At 49.6% G+C, this 24,519-nt stretch overlaps 11 pseudogenes; all 11 read left to right on the top strand.

Moving 5' to 3' along the window:
* The first annotated feature begins 340 nt into the window (after window positions 1-340).
* Window positions 341-553, top strand: LOC137319555 (U2 spliceosomal RNA; annotated as a pseudogene).
* Window positions 554-2,601: 2,048 nt separating this feature from the next.
* LOC137319563 (U2 spliceosomal RNA) lies at window positions 2,602-2,811 on the top strand (annotated as a pseudogene).
* Window positions 2,812-4,854: 2,043 nt separating this feature from the next.
* LOC137319554 (U2 spliceosomal RNA) lies at window positions 4,855-5,067 on the top strand (annotated as a pseudogene).
* A 2,043-nt stretch (window positions 5,068-7,110) lies between these two features.
* Window positions 7,111-7,319, top strand: LOC137319550 (U2 spliceosomal RNA; annotated as a pseudogene).
* A 2,055-nt stretch (window positions 7,320-9,374) lies between these two features.
* Window positions 9,375-9,585, top strand: LOC137319529 (U2 spliceosomal RNA; annotated as a pseudogene).
* Window positions 9,586-11,628: 2,043 nt separating this feature from the next.
* Window positions 11,629-11,841, top strand: LOC137319553 (U2 spliceosomal RNA; annotated as a pseudogene).
* Window positions 11,842-13,884: 2,043 nt separating this feature from the next.
* On the top strand, window positions 13,885-14,097 carry LOC137319552 (U2 spliceosomal RNA; annotated as a pseudogene).
* Window positions 14,098-16,140: 2,043 nt separating this feature from the next.
* LOC137319551 (U2 spliceosomal RNA) lies at window positions 16,141-16,353 on the top strand (annotated as a pseudogene).
* A 2,043-nt stretch (window positions 16,354-18,396) lies between these two features.
* Window positions 18,397-18,609, top strand: LOC137319549 (U2 spliceosomal RNA; annotated as a pseudogene).
* Window positions 18,610-20,652: 2,043 nt separating this feature from the next.
* On the top strand, window positions 20,653-20,864 carry LOC137319530 (U2 spliceosomal RNA; annotated as a pseudogene).
* A 2,043-nt stretch (window positions 20,865-22,907) lies between these two features.
* Window positions 22,908-23,120, top strand: LOC137319548 (U2 spliceosomal RNA; annotated as a pseudogene).
* The last annotated feature ends 1,399 nt before the right edge of the window (window positions 23,121-24,519 follow it).

Here is a 24,519-nt window from a genome sequence, read left to right as displayed (position 1 = left end):
TTTAAACTCATCCACTGTTGCAATTAGAAACGGTGGCAAAAAATGTGGCCAGAGTGGGAGAGAACGGCAGTGCTTCTAGACTGCATTAAACACAGGCAGCCAGAGACCAAAGAGGGAGTGCAAACAGGAGCCGAGATCAATTCGCATCGAGCGCGTCATCGCTTCTCGGCCTTTTGGCTAAGATCAAGTGGTCAAGTGGGGGAAGGCAACCATTTGGAGCCTTCCTGCCATTGTATGCCGGGGGGATGCAGTCAGGGAGAAATCCCCTCGGGCAGAGTGTCGAGCTTTGGCTTGTAGAGCTTTGGCTTGATGTAATGTCACTGCAAGGAATCTGGAATGAATCTGTAAGGCAATAAGGCACCCCAGAGTGTCAGGAAAAAAAAAAAAAAAAAAAAAAAAATCTGTTCTTATCAGTTTAATATCTGATACGTCCCCTATCTGGGGACCATATATTAAATTGATTTTTGGAACAGGGAGATGGAACAGGGGCTTGCTCCGTCCACTCCACGCATCGACCCAGTATTGCAGTGTCTCTGGGAACGGTGCACCTCCCTGTGGGGAGATATTCAAAAGGAAAAACAGCTCTTTCCCAGCGTCTCTGTGTGTGTGTGTGTATGTATGTATTATTACTGAGAATAAAGCTGATATATTACACTTACTTTCTCAGCTCAGTGGTATTTCTTTCTTCTCCTAGGCTGAATGCCGCTCGCACGTAGCGATATAATTCAAAGTGCAAAATAACTTGGTGCCGTTGACTTTGAACAAGCAGGGTCTGCTTCAAATGCAAGCTGCGCTCCCCGAACTGGACTGTCTGTCTGTTTGTCAAGGAGAGGAAAAGGTGGCGGGTGGTGAGGGTGGAGCATTAGCGCTCAGGAGGGGAGACTTTCTTTGAGTGGTGCCAATTAATCTGCACCAGAAAGTCATCCCCCCGACCGGGATTCGAACCCGGGTCTCAACGAGTTTAAAAGGTTGCGTCTTAGACCACTAGACCACTGGATGGGAACTGCCTCAACTCCCTGGGAACTTGTACAAGAGGCTGAGGACACGCCACGCCTGCTGCGCTGCGCTGCGCTGGCAGCAGCGAGCCAGCAGGGGGCCGACCGGCTGATCCTTCCCTTTCACAGGCAGGCTTTTGACCCTCGATTAAACGACAAAGGTGTTCAGAAGGAAGGCCTGGGGGGAGGGAGGCAGGGAGGGACGGACGCACGCACGCACGCAGGGAAATCAGCACAAAGCAGGTCCCCTGGAATCTCACACCTGCGTCCCAGAAAACAGGTCTCCTGGTCAAAGCAGTCCTGCCCGCCCTGCCATTAACGTGACAATGGACAGGGCCCGGCAGCTTGAGACACATCTTTTTTTCAATATGCAAGTTCTTTTTAAAAAGGTTTCCTTCCACAGCAGCTCTGAGTTAGAGTTAGAGAGAGGAGACTGACTGACACTGACACACACACACACACAGACACACACCGTCTCCCATCCGATTGGTGGACTATGGGATTGAAAATCTAACTTTTAGTTTCAATGCAGCGCGTTGTTGTTGTAATATAGAACTGCAAGTTGCCGTTGTAGTCGTAGTTTCGAATCAGCACAAAGTAGGTGCCTCCCTGGAATGTCACACCTGCGTCCCGGAAAACAGGTCTCCTGGTCAAAGCAGTCCCGCCCCGCCCTGGGATTAACATGACAATGAACGGGGCCCAGTCAGGGAGCAGTTTGAAAGACATTTTTCAATATGCACTTCTGAAACATTAACGCCTTGTTTCTTCCGACAGTTTAACCAGCGATTAACATGACAATGGACAGGGCCCAGTCAGGGAGCAGCTTGAGAGACACCTTTCAATAGGCACTTCTGAAACATTAACGCCTTGTTTCTTTCGACAGTTTAGCCAGCCTTTAACACGTCTTGTGTTTTTATTTCCCATTTCCAGCCAGCCAGCCAGCCAGCCGAGCCAGCATCTGCAGTATTTTTTTTCATTGGTCTTGCCTGCCGTGGAATGAATGTTTCAACACGAGCTGCCGATTGTCAGCACCTCACCTCTTTCTCAATTGGCCGTTGCAATCTCACTCACTCACTGTGAGACACGTCACGCCACGTCACTAGTTTTCCTTAAAGAGGTCTCCTTCCACGGCAGTTCGTTAGTGACTGAGACTGACTGACGGAGGTCCGGTGAGACCCAACCCTCTCCCATCTGATTGGTGGCCTACTGGCAAATTTACCAATCTGTCAAGCAATCCTGGCAAGAAAGGGAAAAAAATGGCAAAATCTTTAAACTCATCCACTGTTGCAATTAGAAACGGTGGCAAAAATGTGGCCAGAGTGGGAGAGAACGGCAGTGCTTCTAGACTGCATTAAACACAGGCAGCCAGAGACCAAAGAGGGAGTGCAAACAGGAGCCGAGATCAATTCGCATCGAGCGCGTCATCGCTTCTCGGCCTTTTGGCTAAGATCAAGTGGTCAAGTGGGGGAAGGCAACCATTTGGAGCCTTCCTGCCATTGTATGCCGGGGGGATGCAGTCAGGGAGAAATCCCCTCGGGCAGAGTGTCGAGCTTTGGCTTGTAGAGCTTTGGCTTGATGTAATGTCACTGCAAGGAATCTGGAATGAATCTGTAAGGCAATAAGGCACCCCAGAGTGTCAGGAAAAAAAAAAAAAAAAAAAAAATCTGTTCTTATCAGTTTAATATCTGATACGTCCCCTATCTGGGGACCATATATTAAATTGATTTTTGGAACAGGGAGATGGAACAGGGGCTTGCTCCGTCCACTCCACGCATCGACCCAGTATTGCAGTGTCTCTGGGAACGGTGCACCTCCCTGTGGGGAGATATTCAAAAGGAAAAACAGCTCTTTCCCAGCGTCTCTGTGTGTGTGTGTGTATGTATGTATTATTACTGAGAATAAAGCTGATATATTACACTTACTTTCTCAGCTCAGTGGTATTTCTTTCTTCTCCTAGGCTGAATGCCGCTCGCACGTAGCGATATAATTCAAAGTGCAAAATAACTTGGTGCCGTTGACTTTGAACAAGCAGGGTCTGCTTTCAAATGCAAGCTGCGCTCCCGAACTGGACTGTCTGTCTGTTTGTCAAGGAGAGGAAAAGGTGGCGGTGGTGAGGGTGGAGCATTAGCGCTCAGGAGGGGAGACTTTCTTTGAGTGGTGCCAATTAATCTGCACCAGAAAGTCATCCCCCCGACCGGGATTCGAACCCGGGTCTCAACGAGTTTAAAAGGTTGCGTCTTAGACCACTAGACCACTGGAGGGAACTGCCTCAACTCCCTGGGAACTTGTACAAGAGGCTGAGGACACGCACGCCTGCTGCGCTGCGCTGCGCTGGCAGCAGCGACCAGCAGGGGGCCGACCGGCTGATCCTTCCCTTTCACAGGCAGGCTTTTGACCCTCGATTAAACGACAAAGGTGTTCAGAAGGAAGGCCTGGGGGGAGGGAGGCAGGGAGGGACGGACGCACGCACGCACGCAGGGAAATCAGCACAAAGCAGGTCCCCTGGAATCTCACACCTGCGTCCCAGAAAACAGGTCTCCTGGTCAAAGCAGTCCTGCCCGCCCTGCCATTAACGTGACAATGGACAGGGCCCGGCAGCTTGAGACACATCTTTTTTTCAATATGCAAGTTCTTTTTAAAAAGGTTTCCTTCCACAGCAGCTCTGAGTTAGAGTTAGAGAGAGAGACTGACTGACACTGACACACACACACACACAGACACACACCGTCTCCCATCCGATTGGTGGACTATGGGATTGAAAATCTAACTTTTAGTTTCAATGCAGCGCGTTGTTGTTGTAATATAGAACTGCAAGTTGCCGTTGTAGTCGTAGTTTCGAATCAGCACAAAGTAGGTGCCTCCCTGGAATGTCACACCTGCGTCCCGGAAAACAGGTCTCCTGGTCAAAGCAGTCCCGCCCCGCCCTGGGATTAACATGACAATGAACGGGGCCCAGTCAGGGAGCAGTTTGAAAGACATTTTTCAATATGCACTTCTGAAACATTAACGCCTTGTTTCTTCCGACAGTTTAACCAGCGATTAACATGACAATGGACAGGGCCCAGTCAGGGAGCAGCTTGAGAGACACCTTTCAATAGGCACTTCTGAAACATTAACGCCTTGTTTCTTTCGACAGTTTAGCCAGCCTTTAACACGTCTTGTGTTTTTATTTCCCATTTCCAGCCAGCCAGCCAGCCAGCCGAGCCAGCATCTGCAGTATTTTTTTTCATTGGTCTTGCCTGCCGTGGAATGAATGTTTCAACACGAGCTGCCGATTGTCAGCACCTCACCTCTTTCTCAATTGGCCGTTGCAATCTCACTCACTCACTGTGAGACACGTCACGCCACGTCACTAGTTTTCCTTAAAGAGGTCTCCTTCCACGGCAGTTCGTTAGTGACTGAGACTGACTGACGGAGGTCCGGTGAGACCCAACCCTCTCCCATCTGATTGGTGGCCTACTGGCAAATTTACCAATCTGTCAAGCAATCCTGGCAAGAAAGGGAAAAAAATGGCAAAATCTTTAAACTCATCCACTGTTGCAATTAGAAACGGTGGCAAAAATGTGGCCAGAGTGGGAGAGAACGGCAGTGCTTCTAGACTGCATTAAACACAGGCAGCCAGAGACCAAAGAGGGAGTGCAAACAGGAGCCGAGATCAATTCGCATCGAGCGCGTCATCGCTTCTCGGCCTTTTGGCTAAGATCAAGTGGTCAAGTGGGGGAAGGCAACCATTTGGAGCCTTCCTGCCATTGTATGCCGGGGGGATGCAGTCAGGGAGAAATCCCCTCGGGCAGAGTGTCGAGCTTTGGCTTGTAGAGCTTTGGCTTGATGTAATGTCACTGCAAGGAATCTGGAATGAATCTGTAAGGCAATAAGGCACCCCAGAGTGTCAGGAAAAAAAAAAAAAAAAAAAAAAAAATCTGTTCTTATCAGTTTAATATCTGATACGTCCCCTATCTGGGGACCATATATTAAATTGATTTTTGGAACAGGGAGATGGAACAGGGGCTTGCTCCGTCCACTCCACGCATCGACCCAGTATTGCAGTGTCTCTGGGAACGGTGCACCTCCCTGTGGGGAGATATTCAAAAGGAAAAACAGCTCTTTCCCAGCGTCTCTGTGTGTGTGTGTGTATGTATGTATTATTACTGAGAATAAAGCTGATATATTACACTTACTTTCTCAGCTCAGTGGTATTTCTTTCTTCTCCTAGGCTGAATGCCGCTCGCACGTAGCGATATAATTCAAAGTGCAAAATAACTTGGTGCCGTTGACTTTGAACAAGCAGGGTCTGCTTTCAAATGCAAGCTGCGCTCCCGAACTGGACTGTCTGTCTGTTTGTCAAGGAGAGGAAAAGGTGGCGGTGGTGAGGGTGGAGCATTAGCGCTCAGGAGGGGAGACTTTCTTTGAGTGGTGCCAATTAATCTGCACCAGAAAGTCATCCCCCCGACCGGGATTCGAACCCGGGTCTCAACGAGTTTAAAAGGTTGCGTCTTAGACCACTAGACCACTGGAGGGAACTGCCTCAACTCCCTGGGAACTTGTACAAGAGGCTGAGGACACGCACGCCTGCTGCGCTGCGCTGCGCTGGCAGCAGCGACCAGCAGGGGGCCGACCGGCTGATCCTTCCCTTTCACAGGCAGGCTTTTGACCCTCGATTAAACGACAAAGGTGTTCAGAAGGAAGGCCTGGGGGGAGGGAGGCAGGGAGGGACGGACGCACGCACGCACGCAGGGAAATCAGCACAAAGCAGGTCCCCTGGAATCTCACACCTGCGTCCCAGAAAACAGGTCTCCTGGTCAAAGCAGTCCTGCCCGCCCTGCCATTAACGTGACAATGGACAGGGCCCGGCAGCTTGAGACACATCTTTTTTTCAATATGCAAGTTCTTTTTAAAAAGGTTTCCTTCCACAGCAGCTCTGAGTTAGAGTTAGAGAGAGAGACTGACTGACACTGACACACACACACACACAGACACACACCGTCTCCCATCCGATTGGTGGACTATGGGATTGAAAATCTAACTTTTAGTTTCAATGCAGCGCGTTGTTGTTGTAATATAGAACTGCAAGTTGCCGTTGTAGTCGTAGTTTCGAATCAGCACAAAGTAGGTGCCTCCCTGGAATGTCACACCTGCGTCCCGGAAAACAGGTCTCCTGGTCAAAGCAGTCCCGCCCCGCCCTGGGATTAACATGACAATGAACGGGGCCCAGTCAGGGAGCAGTTTGAAAGACATTTTTCAATATGCACTTCTGAAACATTAACGCCTTGTTTCTTCCGACAGTTTAACCAGCGATTAACATGACAATGGACAGGGCCCAGTCAGGGAGCAGCTTGAGAGACACCTTTCAATAGGCACTTCTGAAACATTAACGCCTTGTTTCTTTCGACAGTTTAGCCAGCCTTTAACACGTCTTGTGTTTTTATTTCCCATTTCCAGCCAGCCAGCCAGCCAGCCGAGCCAGCATCTGCAGTATTTTTTTTCATTGGTCTTGCCTGCCGTGGAATGAATGTTTCAACACGAGCTGCCGATTGTCAGCACCTCACCTCTTTCTCAATTGGCCGTTGCAATCTCACTCACTCACTGTGAGACACGTCACGCCACGTCACTAGTTTTCCTTAAAGAGGTCTCCTTCCACGGCAGTTCGTTAGTGACTGAGACTGACTGACGGAGGTCCGGTGAGACCCAACCCTCTCCCATCTGATTGGTGGCCTACTGGCAAATTTACCAATCTGTCAAGCAATCCTGGCAAGAAAGGGAAAAAAATGGCAAAATCTTTAAACTCATCCACTGTTGCAATTAGAAACGGTGGCAAAAATGTGGCCAGAGTGGGAGAGAACGGCAGTGCTTCTAGACTGCATTAAACACAGGCAGCCAGAGACCAAAGAGGGAGTGCAAACAGGAGCCGAGATCAATTCGCATCGAGCGCGTCATCGCTTCTCGGCCTTTTGGCTAAGATCAAGTGGTCAAGTGGGGGAAGGCAACCATTTGGAGCCTTCCTGCCATTGTATGCCGGGGGGATGCAGTCAGGGAGAAATCCCCTCGGGCAGAGTGTCGAGCTTTGGCTTGTAGAGCTTTGGCTTGATGTAATGTCACTGCAAGGAATCTGGAATGAATCTGTAAGGCAATAAGGCACCCCAGAGTGTCAGGAAAAAAAAAAAAAAAAAAAAATCTGTTCTTATCAGTTTAATATCTGATACGTCCCCTATCTGGGGACCATATATTAAATTGATTTTTGGAACAGGGAGATGGAACAGGGGCTTGCTCCGTCCACTCCACGCATCGACCCAGTATTGCAGTGTCTCTGGGAACGGTGCACCTCCCTGTGGGGAGATATTCAAAAGGAAAAACAGCTCTTTCCCAGCGTCTCTGTGTGTGTGTGTGTGTGTGTGTGTGTGTGTATGTATTATTACTGAGAATAAAGCTGATATATTACACTTACTTTCTCAGCTCAGTGGTATTTCTTTCTTCTCCTAGGCTGAATGCCGCTCGCACGTAGCGATATAATTCAAAGTGCAAAATAACTTGGTGCCGTTGACTTTGAACAAGCAGGGTCTGCTTTCAAATGCAAGCTGCGCTCCCGAACTGGACTGTCTGTCTGTTTGTCAAGGAGAGGAAAAGGTGGCGGTGGTGAGGGTGGAGCATTAGCGCTCAGGAGGGGAGACTTTCTTTGAGTGGTGCCAATTAATCTGCACCAGAAAGTCATCCCCCCGACCGGGATTCGAACCCGGGTCTCAACGAGTTTAAAAGGTTGCGTCTTAGACCACTAGACCACTGGAGGGAACTGCCTCAACTCCCTGGGAACTTGTACAAGAGGCTGAGGACACGCACGCCTGCTGCGCTGCGCTGCGCTGGCAGCAGCGACCAGCAGGGGGCCGACCGGCTGATCCTTCCCTTTCACAGGCAGGCTTTTGACCCTCGATTAAACGACAAAGGTGTTCAGAAGGAAGGCCTGGGGGGAGGGAGGCAGGGAGGGACGGACGCACGCACGCACGCAGGGAAATCAGCACAAAGCAGGTCCCCTGGAATCTCACACCTGCGTCCCAGAAAACAGGTCTCCTGGTCAAAGCAGTCCTGCCCGCCCTGCCATTAACGTGACAATGGACAGGGCCCGGCAGCTTGAGACACATCTTTTTTTCAATATGCAAGTTCTTTTTAAAAAGGTTTCCTTCCACAGCAGCTCTGAGTTAGAGTTAGAGAGAGAGACTGACTGACACTGACACACACACACACACAGACACACACCGTCTCCCATCCGATTGGTGGACTATGGGATTGAAAATCTAACTTTTAGTTTCAATGCAGCGCGTTGTTGTTGTAATATAGAACTGCAAGTTGCCGTTGTAGTCGTAGTTTCGAATCAGCACAAAGTAGGTGCCTCCCTGGAATGTCACACCTGCGTCCCGGAAAACAGGTCTCCTGGTCAAAGCAGTCCCGCCCCGCCCTGGGATTAACATGACAATGAACGGGGCCCAGTCAGGGAGCAGTTTGAAAGACATTTTTCAATATGCACTTCTGAAACATTAACGCCTTGTTTCTTCCGACAGTTTAACCAGCGATTAACATGACAATGGACAGGGCCCAGTCAGGGAGCAGCTTGAGAGACACCTTTCAATAGGCACTTCTGAAACATTAACGCCTTGTTTCTTTCGACAGTTTAGCCAGCCTTTAACACGTCTTGTGTTTTTATTTCCCATTTCCAGCCAGCCAGCCAGCCAGCCGAGCCAGCATCTGCAGTATTTTTTTTCATTGGTCTTGCCTGCCGTGGAATGAATGTTTCAACACGAGCTGCCGATTGTCAGCACCTCACCTCTTTCTCAATTGGCCGTTGCAATCTCACTCACTCACTGTGAGACACGTCACGCCACGTCACTAGTTTTCCTTAAAGAGGTCTCCTTCCACGGCAGTTCGTTAGTGACTGAGACTGACTGACGGAGGTCCGGTGAGACCCAACCCTCTCCCATCTGATTGGTGGCCTACTGGCAAATTTACCAATCTGTCAAGCAATCCTGGCAAGAAAGGGAAAAAAATGGCAAAATCTTTAAACTCATCCACTGTTGCAATTAGAAACGGTGGCAAAAATGTGGCCAGAGTGGGAGAGAACGGCAGTGCTTCTAGACTGCATTAAACACAGGCAGCCAGAGACCAAAGAGGGAGTGCAAACAGGAGCCGAGATCAATTCGCATCGAGCGCGTCATCGCTTCTCGGCCTTTTGGCTAAGATCAAGTGGTCAAGTGGGGGAAGGCAACCATTTGGAGCCTTCCTGCCATTGTATGCCGGGGGGATGCAGTCAGGGAGAAATCCCCTCGGGCAGAGTGTCGAGCTTTGGCTTGTAGAGCTTTGGCTTGATGTAATGTCACTGCAAGGAATCTGGAATGAATCTGTAAGGCAATAAGGCACCCCAGAGTGTCAGGAAAAAAAAAAAAAAAAAAAAAAATCTGTTCTTATCAGTTTAATATCTGATACGTCCCCTATCTGGGGACCATATATTAAATTGATTTTTGGAACAGGGAGATGGAACAGGGGCTTGCTCCGTCCACTCCACGCATCGACCCAGTATTGCAGTGTCTCTGGGAACGGTGCACCTCCCTGTGGGGAGATATTCAAAAGGAAAAACAGCTCTTTCCCAGCGTCTCTGTGTGTGTGTGTGTATGTATGTATTATTACTGAGAATAAAGCTGATATATTACACTTACTTTCTCAGCTCAGTGGTATTTCTTTCTTCTCCTAGGCTGAATGCCGCTCGCACGTAGCGATATAATTCAAAGTGCAAAATAACTTGGTGCCGTTGACTTTGAACAAGCAGGGTCTGCTTTCAAATGCAAGCTGCGCTCCCGAACTGGACTGTCTGTCTGTTTGTCAAGGAGAGGAAAAGGTGGCGGTGGTGAGGGTGGAGCATTAGCGCTCAGGAGGGGAGACTTTCTTTGAGTGGTGCCAATTAATCTGCACCAGAAAGTCATCCCCCCGACCGGGATTCGAACCCGGGTCTCAACGAGTTTAAAAGGTTGCGTCTTAGACCACTAGACCACTGGAGGGAACTGCCTCAACTCCCTGGGAACTTGTACAAGAGGCTGAGGACACGCACGCCTGCTGCGCTGCGCTGCGCTGGCAGCAGCGACCAGCAGGGGGCCGACCGGCTGATCCTTCCCTTTCACAGGCAGGCTTTTGACCCTCGATTAAACGACAAAGGTGTTCAGAAGGAAGGCCTGGGGGGAGGGAGGCAGGGAGGGACGGACGCACGCACGCACGCAGGGAAATCAGCACAAAGCAGGTCCCCTGGAATCTCACACCTGCGTCCCAGAAAACAGGTCTCCTGGTCAAAGCAGTCCTGCCCGCCCTGCCATTAACGTGACAATGGACAGGGCCCGGCAGCTTGAGACACATCTTTTTTTCAATATGCAAGTTCTTTTTAAAAAGGTTTCCTTCCACAGCAGCTCTGAGTTAGAGTTAGAGAGAGAGACTGACTGACACTGACACACACACACACACAGACACACACCGTCTCCCATCCGATTGGTGGACTATGGGATTGAAAATCTAACTTTTAGTTTCAATGCAGCGCGTTGTTGTTGTAATATAGAACTGCAAGTTGCCGTTGTAGTCGTAGTTTCGAATCAGCACAAAGTAGGTGCCTCCCTGGAATGTCACACCTGCGTCCCGGAAAACAGGTCTCCTGGTCAAAGCAGTCCCGCCCCGCCCTGGGATTAACATGACAATGAACGGGGCCCAGTCAGGGAGCAGTTTGAAAGACATTTTTCAATATGCACTTCTGAAACATTAACGCCTTGTTTCTTCCGACAGTTTAACCAGCGATTAACATGACAATGGACAGGGCCCAGTCAGGGAGCAGCTTGAGAGACACCTTTCAATAGGCACTTCTGAAACATTAACGCCTTGTTTCTTTCGACAGTTTAGCCAGCCTTTAACACGTCTTGTGTTTTTATTTCCCATTTCCAGCCAGCCAGCCAGCCAGCCGAGCCAGCATCTGCAGTATTTTTTTTCATTGGTCTTGCCTGCCGTGGAATGAATGTTTCAACACGAGCTGCCGATTGTCAGCACCTCACCTCTTTCTCAATTGGCCGTTGCAATCTCACTCACTCACTGTGAGACACGTCACGCCACGTCACTAGTTTTCCTTAAAGAGGTCTCCTTCCACGGCAGTTCGTTAGTGACTGAGACTGACTGACGGAGGTCCGGTGAGACCCAACCCTCTCCCATCTGATTGGTGGCCTACTGGCAAATTTACCAATCTGTCAAGCAATCCTGGCAAGAAAGGGAAAAAAATGGCAAAATCTTTAAACTCATCCACTGTTGCAATTAGAAACGGTGGCAAAAATGTGGCCAGAGTGGGAGAGAACGGCAGTGCTTCTAGACTGCATTAAACACAGGCAGCCAGAGACCAAAGAGGGAGTGCAAACAGGAGCCGAGATCAATTCGCATCGAGCGCGTCATCGCTTCTCGGCCTTTTGGCTAAGATCAAGTGGTCAAGTGGGGGAAGGCAACCATTTGGAGCCTTCCTGCCATTGTATGCCGGGGGGATGCAGTCAGGGAGAAATCCCCTCGGGCAGAGTGTCGAGCTTTGGCTTGTAGAGCTTTGGCTTGATGTAATGTCACTGCAAGGAATCTGGAATGAATCTGTAAGGCAATAAGGCACCCCAGAGTGTCAGGAAAAAAAAAAAAAAAAAAAAAAAAATCTGTTCTTATCAGTTTAATATCTGATACGTCCCCTATCTGGGGACCATATATTAAATTGATTTTTGGAACAGGGAGATGGAACAGGGGCTTGCTCCGTCCACTCCACGCATCGACCCAGTATTGCAGTGTCTCTGGGAACGGTGCACCTCCCTGTGGGGAGATATTCAAAAGGAAAAACAGCTCTTTCCCAGCGTCTCTGTGTGTGTGTGTGTATGTATGTATTATTACTGAGAATAAAGCTGATATATTACACTTACTTTCTCAGCTCAGTGGTATTTCTTTCTTCTCCTAGGCTGAATGCCGCTCGCACGTAGCGATATAATTCAAAGTGCAAAATAACTTGGTGCCGTTGACTTTGAACAAGCAGGGTCTGCTTTCAAATGCAAGCTGCGCTCCCGAACTGGACTGTCTGTCTGTTTGTCAAGGAGAGGAAAAGGTGGCGGTGGTGAGGGTGGAGCATTAGCGCTCAGGAGGGGAGACTTTCTTTGAGTGGTGCCAATTAATCTGCACCAGAAAGTCATCCCCCCGACCGGGATTCGAACCCGGGTCTCAACGAGTTTAAAAGGTTGCGTCTTAGACCACTAGACCACTGGAGGGAACTGCCTCAACTCCCTGGGAACTTGTACAAGAGGCTGAGGACACGCACGCCTGCTGCGCTGCGCTGCGCTGGCAGCAGCGACCAGCAGGGGGCCGACCGGCTGATCCTTCCCTTTCACAGGCAGGCTTTTGACCCTCGATTAAACGACAAAGGTGTTCAGAAGGAAGGCCTGGGGGGAGGGAGGCAGGGAGGGACGGACGCACGCACGCACGCAGGGAAATCAGCACAAAGCAGGTCCCCTGGAATCTCACACCTGCGTCCCAGAAAACAGGTCTCCTGGTCAAAGCAGTCCTGCCCGCCCTGCCATTAACGTGACAATGGACAGGGCCCGGCAGCTTGAGACACATCTTTTTTTCAATATGCAAGTTCTTTTTAAAAAGGTTTCCTTCCACAGCAGCTCTGAGTTAGAGTTAGAGAGAGAGACTGACTGACACTGACACACACACACACACAGACACACACCGTCTCCCATCCGATTGGTGGACTATGGGATTGAAAATCTAACTTTTAGTTTCAATGCAGCGCGTTGTTGTTGTAATATAGAACTGCAAGTTGCCGTTGTAGTCGTAGTTTCGAATCAGCACAAAGTAGGTGCCTCCCTGGAATGTCACACCTGCGTCCCGGAAAACAGGTCTCCTGGTCAAAGCAGTCCCGCCCCGCCCTGGGATTAACATGACAATGAACGGGGCCCAGTCAGGGAGCAGTTTGAAAGACATTTTTCAATATGCACTTCTGAAACATTAACGCCTTGTTTCTTCCGACAGTTTAACCAGCGATTAACATGACAATGGACAGGGCCCAGTCAGGGAGCAGCTTGAGAGACACCTTTCAATAGGCACTTCTGAAACATTAACGCCTTGTTTCTTTCGACAGTTTAGCCAGCCTTTAACACGTCTTGTGTTTTTATTTCCCATTTCCAGCCAGCCAGCCAGCCAGCCGAGCCAGCATCTGCAGTATTTTTTTTCATTGGTCTTGCCTGCCGTGGAATGAATGTTTCAACACGAGCTGCCGATTGTCAGCACCTCACCTCTTTCTCAATTGGCCGTTGCAATCTCACTCACTCACTGTGAGACACGTCACGCCACGTCACTAGTTTTCCTTAAAGAGGTCTCCTTCCACGGCAGTTCGTTAGTGACTGAGACTGACTGACGGAGGTCCGGTGAGACCCAACCCTCTCCCATCTGATTGGTGGCCTACTGGCAAATTTACCAATCTGTCAAGCAATCCTGGCAAGAAAGGGAAAAAAATGGCAAAATCTTTAAACTCATCCACTGTTGCAATTAGAAACGGTGGCAAAAATGTGGCCAGAGTGGGAGAGAACGGCAGTGCTTCTAGACTGCATTAAACACAGGCAGCCAGAGACCAAAGAGGGAGTGCAAACAGGAGCCGAGATCAATTCGCATCGAGCGCGTCATCGCTTCTCGGCCTTTTGGCTAAGATCAAGTGGTCAAGTGGGGGAAGGCAACCATTTGGAGCCTTCCTGCCATTGTATGCCGGGGGGATGCAGTCAGGGAGAAATCCCCTCGGGCAGAGTGTCGAGCTTTGGCTTGTAGAGCTTTGGCTTGATGTAATGTCACTGCAAGGAATCTGGAATGAATCTGTAAGGCAATAAGGCACCCCAGAGTGTCAGGAAAAAAAAAAAAAAAAAAAAAAAAATCTGTTCTTATCAGTTTAATATCTGATACGTCCCCTATCTGGGGACCATATATTAAATTGATTTTTGGAACAGGGAGATGGAACAGGGGCTTGCTCCGTCCACTCCACGCATCGACCCAGTATTGCAGTGTCTCTGGGAACGGTGCACCTCCCTGTGGGGAGATATTCAAAAGGAAAAACAGCTCTTTCCCAGCGTCTCTGTGTGTGTGTGTGTATGTATGTATTATTACTGAGAATAAAGCTGATATATTACACTTACTTTCTCAGCTCAGTGGTATTTCTTTCTTCTCCTAGGCTGAATGCCGCTCGCACGTAGCGATATAATTCAAAGTGCAAAATAACTTGGTGCCGTTGACTTTGAACAAGCAGGGTCTGCTTTCAAATGCAAGCTGCGCTCCCGAACTGGACTGTCTGTCTGTTTGTCAAGGAGAGGAAAAGGTGGCGGTGGTGAGGGTGGAGCATTAGCGCTCAGGAGGGGAGACTTTCTTTGAGTGGTGCCAATTAATCTGCACCAGAAAGTCATCCCCCCGACCGGGATTCGAACCCGGGTCTCAACGAGTTTAAAAGGTTGCGTCTTAGACCACTAGACCACTGGAGGGAACTGCCTCAACTCCCTGGGAACTTGTACAAGAGGCTGAGGACACGCACGCCTGCTGCGCTGCGCTGCGCTGGCAGCAGCGACCAGCAGGGGGCCGACCGGCTGATCCTTCCCTTTCACAGGCAGGCTTTTGACCCTCGATTAAACGACAAAGGTGTTCAGAAGGAAGGCCTGGGGGGAGGGAGGCAGGGAGGGACGGACGCACGCACGCACGCAGGGAAATCAGCACAAAGCAGGTCCCCTGGAATCTCACACCTGCGTCCCAGAAAACAGGTCTCCTGGTCAAAGCAGTCCTGCCCGCCCTGCCATTAACGTGACAATGGACAGGGCCCGGCAGCTTGAGACACATCTTTTTTTCAATATGCAAGTTCTTTTTAAAAAGGTTTCCTTCCACAGCAGCTCTGAGTTAGAGTTAGAGAGAGAGACTGACTGACACTGACACACACACACACACAGACACACACCGTCTCCCATCCGATTGGTGGACTATGGGATTGAAAATCTAACTTTTAGTTTCAATGCAGCGCGTTGTTGTTGTAATATAGAACTGCAAGTTGCCGTTGTAGTCGTAGTTTCGAATCAGCACAAAGTAGGTGCCTCCCTGGAATGTCACACCTGCGTCCCGGAAAACAGGTCTCCTGGTCAAAGCAGTCCCGCCCCGCCCTGGGATTAACATGACAATGAACGGGGCCCAGTCAGGGAGCAGTTTGAAAGACATTTTTCAATATGCACTTCTGAAACATTAACGCCTTGTTTCTTCCGACAGTTTAACCAGCGATTAACATGACAATGGACAGGGCCCAGTCAGGGAGCAGCTTGAGAGACACCTTTCAATAGGCACTTCTGAAACATTAACGCCTTGTTTCTTTCGACAGTTTAGCCAGCCTTTAACACGTCTTGTGTTTTTATTTCCCATTTCCAGCCAGCCAGCCAGCCAGCCGAGCCAGCATCTGCAGTATTTTTTTTCATTGGTCTTGCCTGCCGTGGAATGAATGTTTCAACACGAGCTGCCGATTGTCAGCACCTCACCTCTTTCTCAATTGGCCGTTGCAATCTCACTCACTCACTGTGAGACACGTCACGCCACGTCACTAGTTTTCCTTAAAGAGGTCTCCTTCCACGGCAGTTCGTTAGTGACTGAGACTGACTGACGGAGGTCCGGTGAGACCCAACCCTCTCCCATCTGATTGGTGGCCTACTGGCAAATTTACCAATCTGTCAAGCAATCCTGGCAAGAAAGGGAAAAAAATGGCAAAATCTTTAAACTCATCCACTGTTGCAATTAGAAACGGTGGCAAAAATGTGGCCAGAGTGGGAGAGAACGGCAGTGCTTCTAGACTGCATTAAACACAGGCAGCCAGAGACCAAAGAGGGAGTGCAAACAGGAGCCGAGATCAATTCGCATCGAGCGCGTCATCGCTTCTCGGCCTTTTGGCTAAGATCAAGTGGTCAAGTGGGGGAAGGCAACCATTTGGAGCCTTCCTGCCATTGTATGCCGGGGGGATGCAGTCAGGGAGAAATCCCCTCGGGCAGAGTGTCGAGCTTTGGCTTGTAGAGCTTTGGCTTGATGTAATGTCACTGCAAGGAATCTGGAATGAATCTGTAAGGCAATAAGGCACCCCAGAGTGTCAGGAAAAAAAAAAAAAAAAAAAAAAAAATCTGTTCTTATCAGTTTAATATCTGATACGTCCCCTATCTGGGGACCATATATTAAATTGATTTTTGGAACAGGGAGATGGAACAGGGGCTTGCTCCGTCCACTCCACGCATCGACCCAGTATTGCAGTGTCTCTGGGAACGGTGCACCTCCCTGTGGGGAGATATTCAAAAGGAAAAACAGCTCTTTCCCAGCGTCTCTGTGTGTGTGTGTGTATGTATGTATTATTACTGAGAATAAAGCTGATATATTACACTTACTTTCTCAGCTCAGTGGTATTTCTTTCTTCTCCTAGGCTGAATGCCGCTCGCACGTAGCGATATAATTCAAAGTGCAAAATAACTTGGTGCCGTTGACTTTGAACAAGCAGGGTCTGCTTTCAAATGCAAGCTGCGCTCCCGAACTGGACTGTCTGTCTGTTTGTCAAGGAGAGGAAAAGGTGGCGGTGGTGAGGGTGGAGCATTAGCGCTCAGGAGGGGAGACTTTCTTTGAGTGGTGCCAATTAATCTGCACCAGAAAGTCATCCCCCCGACCGGGATTCGAACCCGGGTCTCAACGAGTTTAAAAGGTTGCGTCTTAGACCACTAGACCACTGGAGGGAACTGCCTCAACTCCCTGGGAACTTGTACAAGAGGCTGAGGACACGCACGCCTGCTGCGCTGCGCTGCGCTGGCAGCAGCGACCAGCAGGGGGCCGACCGGCTGATCCTTCCCTTTCACAGGCAGGCTTTTGACCCTCGATTAAACGACAAAGGTGTTCAGAAGGAAGGCCTGGGGGGAGGGAGGCAGGGAGGGACGGACGCACGCACGCACGCAGGGAAATCAGCACAAAGCAGGTCCCCTGGAATCTCACACCTGCGTCCCAGAAAACAGGTCTCCTGGTCAAAGCAGTCCTGCCCGCCCTGCCATTAACGTGACAATGGACAGGGCCCGGCAGCTTGAGACACATCTTTTTTTCAATATGCAAGTTCTTTTTAAAAAGGTTTCCTTCCACAGCAGCTCTGAGTTAGAGTTAGAGAGAGAGACTGACTGACACTGACACACACACACACACAGACACACACCGTCTCCCATCCGATTGGTGGACTATGGGATTGAAAATCTAACTTTTAGTTTCAATGCAGCGCGTTGTTGTTGTAATATAGAACTGCAAGTTGCCGTTGTAGTCGTAGTTTCGAATCAGCACAAAGTAGGTGCCTCCCTGGAATGTCACACCTGCGTCCCGGAAAACAGGTCTCCTGGTCAAAGCAGTCCCGCCCCGCCCTGGGATTAACATGACAATGAACGGGGCCCAGTCAGGGAGCAGTTTGAAAGACATTTTTCAATATGCACTTCTGAAACATTAACGCCTTGTTTCTTCCGACAGTTTAACCAGCGATTAACATGACAATGGACAGGGCCCAGTCAGGGAGCAGCTTGAGAGACACCTTTCAATAGGCACTTCTGAAACATTAACGCCTTGTTTCTTTCGACAGTTTAGCCAGCCTTTAACACGTCTTGTGTTTTTATTTCCCATTTCCAGCCAGCCAGCCAGCCAGCCGAGCCAGCATCTGCAGTATTTTTTTTCATTGGTCTTGCCTGCCGTGGAATGAATGTTTCAACACGAGCTGCCGATTGTCAGCACCTCACCTCTTTCTCAATTGGCCGTTGCAATCTCACTCACTCACTGTGAGACACGTCACGCCACGTCACTAGTTTTCCTTAAAGAGGTCTCCTTCCACGGCAGTTCGTTAGTGACTGAGACTGACTGACGGAGGTCCGGTGAGACCCAACCCTCTCCCATCTGATTGGTGGCCTACTGGCAAATTTACCAATCTGTCAAGCAATCCTGGCAAGAAAGGGAAAAAAATGGCAAAATCTTTAAACTCATCCACTGTTGCAATTAGAAACGGTGGCAAAAATGTGGCCAGAGTGGGAGAGAACGGCAGTGCTTCTAGACTGCATTAAACACAGGCAGCCAGAGACCAAAGAGGGAGTGCAAACAGGAGCCGAGATCAATTCGCATCGAGCGCGTCATCGCTTCTCGGCCTTTTGGCTAAGATCAAGTGGTCAAGTGGGGGAAGGCAACCATTTGGAGCCTTCCTGCCATTGTATGCCGGGGGGATGCAGTCAGGGAGAAATCCCCTCGGGCAGAGTGTCGAGCTTTGGCTTGTAGAGCTTTGGCTTGATGTAATGTCACTGCAAGGAATCTGGAATGAATCTGTAAGGCAATAAGGCACCCCAGAGTGTCAGGAAAAAAAAAAAAAAAAAAAAAAAAATCTGTTCTTATCAGTTTAATATCTGATACGTCCCCTATCTGGGGACCATATATTAAATTGATTTTTGGAACAGGGAGATGGAACAGGGGCTTGCTCCGTCCACTCCACGCATCGACCCAGTATTGCAGTGTCTCTGGGAACGGTGCACCTCCCTGTGGGGAGATATTCAAAAGGAAAAACAGCTCTTTCCCAGCGTCTCTGTGTGTGTGTGTGTATGTATGTATTATTACTGAGAATAAAGCTGATATATTACACTTACTTTCTCAGCTCAGTGGTATTTCTTTCTTCTCCTAGGCTGAATGCCGCTCGCACGTAGCGATATAATTCAAAGTGCAAAATAACTTGGTGCCGTTGACTTTGAACAAGCAGGGTCTGCTTTCAAATGCAAGCTGCGCTCCCGAACTGGACTGTCTGTCTGTTTGTCAAGGAGAGGAAAAGGTGGCGGTGGTGAGGGTGGAGCATTAGCGCTCAGGAGGGGAGACTTTCTTTGAGTGGTGCCAATTAATCTGCACCAGAAAGTCATCCCCCCGACCGGGATTCGAACCCGGGTCTCAACGAGTTTAAAAGGTTGCGTCTTAGACCACTAGACCACTGGAGGGAACTGCCTCAACTCCCTGGGAACTTGTACAAGAGGCTGAGGACACGCACGCCTGCTGCGCTGCGCTGCGCTGGCAGCAGCGACCAGCAGGGGGCCGACCGGCTGATCCTTCCCTTTCACAGGCAGGCTTTTGACCCTCGATTAAACGACAAAGGTGTTCAGAAGGAAGGCCTGGGGGGAGGGAGGCAGGGAGGGACGGACGCACGCACGCACGCAGGGAAATCAGCACAAAGCAGGTCCCCTGGAATCTCACACCTGCGTCCCAGAAAACAGGTCTCCTGGTCAAAGCAGTCCTGCCCGCCCTGCCATTAACGTGACAATGGACAGGGCCCGGCAGCTTGAGACACATCTTTTTTTCAATATGCAAGTTCTTTTTAAAAAGGTTTCCTTCCACAGCAGCTCTGAGTTAGAGTTAGAGAGAGAGACTGACTGACACTGACACACACACACACACAGACACACACCGTCTCCCATCCGATTGGTGGACTATGGGATTGAAAATCTAACTTTTAGTTTCAATGCAGCGCGTTGTTGTTGTAATATAGAACTGCAAGTTGCCGTTGTAGTCGTAGTTTCGAATCAGCACAAAGTAGGTGCCTCCCTGGAATGTCACACCTGCGTCCCGGAAAACAGGTCTCCTGGTCAAAGCAGTCCCGCCCCGCCCTGGGATTAACATGACAATGAACGGGGCCCAGTCAGGGAGCAGTTTGAAAGACATTTTTCAATATGCACTTCTGAAACATTAACGCCTTGTTTCTTCCGACAGTTTAACCAGCGATTAACATGACAATGGACAGGGCCCAGTCAGGGAGCAGCTTGAGAGACACCTTTCAATAGGCACTTCTGAAACATTAACGCCTTGTTTCTTTCGACAGTTTAGCCAGCCTTTAACACGTCTTGTGTTTTTATTTCCCATTTCCAGCCAGCCAGCCAGCCAGCCGAGCCAGCATCTGCAGTATTTTTTTTCATTGGTCTTGCCTGCCGTGGAATGAATGTTTCAACACGAGCTGCCGATTGTCAGCACCTCACCTCTTTCTCAATTGGCCGTTGCAATCTCACTCACTCACTGTGAGACACGTCACGCCACGTCACTAGTTTTCCTTAAAGAGGTCTCCTTCCACGGCAGTTCGTTAGTGACTGAGACTGACTGACGGAGGTCCGGTGAGACCCAACCCTCTCCCATCTGATTGGTGGCCTACTGGCAAATTTACCAATCTGTCAAGCAATCCTGGCAAGAAAGGGAAAAAAATGGCAAAATCTTTAAACTCATCCACTGTTGCAATTAGAAACGGTGGCAAAAATGTGGCCAGAGTGGGAGAGAACGGCAGTGCTTCTAGACTGCATTAAACACAGGCAGCCAGAGACCAAAGAGGGAGTGCAAACAGGAGCCGAGATCAATTCGCATCGAGCGCGTCATCGCTTCTCGGCCTTTTGGCTAAGATCAAGTGGTCAAGTGGGGGAAGGCAACCATTTGGAGCCTTCCTGCCATTGTATGCCGGGGGGATGCAGTCAGGGAGAAATCCCCTCGGGCAGAGTGTCGAGCTTTGGCTTGTAGAGCTTTGGCTTGATGTAATGTCACTGCAAGGAATCTGGAATGAATCTGTAAGGCAATAAGGCACCCCAGAGTGTCAGGAAAAAAAAAAAAAAAAAAAAAAAATCTGTTCTTATCAGTTTAATATCTGATACGTCCCCTATCTGGGGACCATATATTAAATTGATTTTTGGAACAGGGAGATGGAACAGGGGCTTGCTCCGTCCACTCCACGCATCGACCCAGTATTGCAGTGTCTCTGGGAACGGTGCACCTCCCTGTGGGGAGATATTCAAAAGGAAAAACAGCTCTTTCCCAGCGTCTCTGTGTGTGTGTGTGTATGTATGTATTATTACTGAGAATAAAGCTGATATATTACACTTACTTTCTCAGCTCAGTGGTATTTCTTTCTTCTCCTAGGCTGAATGCCGCTCGCACGTAGCGATATAATTCAAAGTGCAAAATAACTTGGTGCCGTTGACTTTGAACAAGCAGGGTCTGCTTTCAAATGCAAGCTGCGCTCCCGAACTGGACTGTCTGTCTGTTTGTCAAGGAGAGGAAAAGGTGGCGGTGGTGAGGGTGGAGCATTAGCGCTCAGGAGGGGAGACTTTCTTTGAGTGGTGCCAATTAATCTGCACCAGAAAGTCATCCCCCCGACCGGGATTCGAACCCGGGTCTCAACGAGTTTAAAAGGTTGCGTCTTAGACCACTAGACCACTGGAGGGAACTGCCTCAACTCCCTGGGAACTTGTACAAGAGGCTGAGGACACGCACGCCTGCTGCGCTGCGCTGCGCTGGCAGCAGCGACCAGCAGGGGGCCGACCGGCTGATCCTTCCCTTTCACAGGCAGGCTTTTGACCCTCGATTAAACGACAAAGGTGTTCAGAAGGAAGGCCTGGGGGGAGGGAGGCAGGGAGGGACGGACGCACGCACGCACGCAGGGAAATCAGCACAAAGCAGGTCCCCTGGAATCTCACACCTGCGTCCCAGAAAACAGGTCTCCTGGTCAAAGCAGTCCTGCCCGCCCTGCCATTAACGTGACAATGGACAGGGCCCGGCAGCTTGAGACACATCTTTTTTTCAATATGCAAGTTCTTTTTAAAAAGGTTTCCTTCCACAGCAGCTCTGAGTTAGAGTTAGAGAGAGAGACTGACTGACACTGACACACACACACACACAGACACACACCGTCTCCCATCCGATTGGTGGACTATGGGATTGAAAATCTAACTTTTAGTTTCAATGCAGCGCGTTGTTGTTGTAATATAGAACTGCAAGTTGCCGTTGTAGTCGTAGTTTCGAATCAGCACAAAGTAGGTGCCTCCCTGGAATGTCACACCTGCGTCCCGGAAAACAGGTCTCCTGGTCAAAGCAGTCCCGCCCCGCCCTGGGATTAACATGACAATGAACGGGGCCCAGTCAGGGAGCAGTTTGAAAGACATTTTTCAATATGCACTTCTGAAACATTAACGCCTTGTTTCTTCCGACAGTTTAACCAGCGATTAACATGACAATGGACAGGGCCCAGTCAGGGAGCAGCTTGAGAGACACCTTTCAATAGGCACTTCTGAAACATTAACGCCTTGTTTCTTTCGACAGTTTAGCCAGCCTTTAACACGTCTTGTGTTTTTATTTCCCATTTCCAGCCAGCCAGCCAGCCAGCCGAGCCAGCATCTGCAGTATTTTTTTTCATTGGTCTTGCCTGCCGTGGAATGAATGTTTCAACACGAGCTGCCGATTGTCAGCACCTCACCTCTTTCTCAATTGGCCGTTGCAATCTCACTCACTCACTGTGAGACACGTCACGCCACGTCACTAGTTTTCCTTAAAGAGGTCTCCTTCCACGGCAGTTCGTTAGTGACTGAGACTGACTGACGGAGGTCCGGTGAGACCCAACCCTCTCCCATCTGATTGGTGGCCTACTGGCAAATTTACCAATCTGTCAAGCAATCCTGGCAAGAAAGGGAAAAAAATGGCAAAATCTTTAAACTCATCCACTGTTGCAATTAGAAACGGTGGCAAAAATGTGGCCAGAGTGGGAGAGAACGGCAGTGCTTCTAGACTGCATTAAACACAGGCAGCCAGAGACCAAAGAGGGAGTGCAAACAGGAGCCGAGATCAATTCGCATCGAGCGCGTCATCGCTTCTCGGCCTTTTGGCTAAGATCAAGTGGTCAAGTGGGGGAAGGCAACCATTTGGAGCCTTCCTGCCATTGTATGCCGGGGGGATGCAGTCAGGGAGAAATCCCCTCGGGCAGAGTGTCGAGCTTTGGCTTGTAGAGCTTTGGCTTGATGTAATGTCACTGCAAGGAATCTGGAATGAATCTGTAAGGCAATAAGGCACCCCAGAGTGTCAGGAAAAAAAAAAAAAAAAAAAAAAAAATCTGTTCTTATCAGTTTAATATCTGATACGTCCCCTATCTGGGGACCATATATTAAATTGATTTTTGGAACAGGGAGATGGAACAGGGGCTTGCTCCGTCCACTCCACGCATCGACCCAGTATTGCAGTGTCTCTGGGAACGGTGCACCTCCCTGTGGGGAGATATTCAAAAGGAAAAACAGCTCTTTCCCAGCGTCTCTGTGTGTGTGTGTGTATGTATGTATTATTACTGAGAATAAAGCTGATATATTACACTTACTTTCTCAGCTCAGTGGTATTTCTTTCTTCTCCTAGGCTGAATGCCGCTCGCACGTAGCGATATAATTCAAAGTGCAAAATAACTTGGTGCCGTTGACTTTGAACAAGCAGGGTCTGCTTTCAAATGCAAGCTGCGCTCCCGAACTGGACTGTCTGTCTGTTTGTCAAGGAGAGGAAAAGGTGGCGGTGGTGAGGGTGGAGCATTAGCGCTCAGGAGGGGAGACTTTCTTTGAGTGGTGCCAATTAATCTGCACCAGAAAGTCATCCCCCCGACCGGGATTCGAACCCGGGTCTCAACGAGTTTAAAAGGTTGCGTCTTAGACCACTAGACCACTGGAGGGAACTGCCTCAACTCCCTGGGAACTTGTACAAGAGGCTGAGGACACGCACGCCTGCTGCGCTGCGCTGCGCTGGCAGCAGCGACCAGCAGGGGGCCGACCGGCTGATCCTTCCCTTTCACAGGCAGGCTTTTGACCCTCGATTAAACGACAAAGGTGTTCAGAAGGAAGGCCTGGGGGGAGGGAGGCAGGGAGGGACGGACGCACGCACGCACGCAGGGAAATCAGCACAAAGCAGGTCCCCTGGAATCTCACACCTGCGTCCCAGAAAACAGGTCTCCTGGTCAAAGCAGTCCTGCCCGCCCTGCCATTAACGTGACAATGGACAGGGCCCGGCAGCTTGAGACACATCTTTTTTTCAATATGCAAGTTCTTTTTAAAAAGGTTTCCTTCCACAGCAGCTCTGAGTTAGAGTTAGAGAGAGAGACTGACTGACACTGACACACACACACACACAGACACACACCGTCTCCCATCCGATTGGTGGACTATGGGATTGAAAATCTAACTTTTAGTTTCAATGCAGCGCGTTGTTGTTGTAATATAGAACTGCAAGTTGCCGTTGTAGTCGTAGTTTCGAATCAGCACAAAGTAGGTGCCTCCCTGGAATGTCACACCTGCGTCCCGGAAAACAGGTCTCCTGGTCAAAGCAGTCCCGCCCCGCCCTGGGATTAACATGACAATGAACGGGGCCCAGTCAGGGAGCAGTTTGAAAGACATTTTTCAATATGCACTTCTGAAACATTAACGCCTTGTTTCTTCCGACAGTTTAACCAGCGATTAACATGACAATGGACAGGGCCCAGTCAGGGAGCAGCTTGAGAGACACCTTTCAATAGGCACTTCTGAAACATTAACGCCTTGTTTCTTTCGACAGTTTAGCCAGCCTTTAACACGTCTTGTGTTTTTATTTCCCATTTCCAGCCAGCCAGCCAGCCAGCCGAGCCAGCATCTGC

This window comes from Heptranchias perlo, unplaced genomic scaffold (genome assembly GCF_035084215.1).
Source record: "Heptranchias perlo isolate sHepPer1 unplaced genomic scaffold, sHepPer1.hap1 HAP1_SCAFFOLD_860, whole genome shotgun sequence".
NCBI classification, from domain to species: Eukaryota; Metazoa; Chordata; class Chondrichthyes; order Hexanchiformes; family Hexanchidae; genus Heptranchias; species Heptranchias perlo.
The sequence above is the reverse complement of the archived record's forward strand: the minus strand, read 5'-3'. Positions and strand labels throughout refer to the sequence as shown.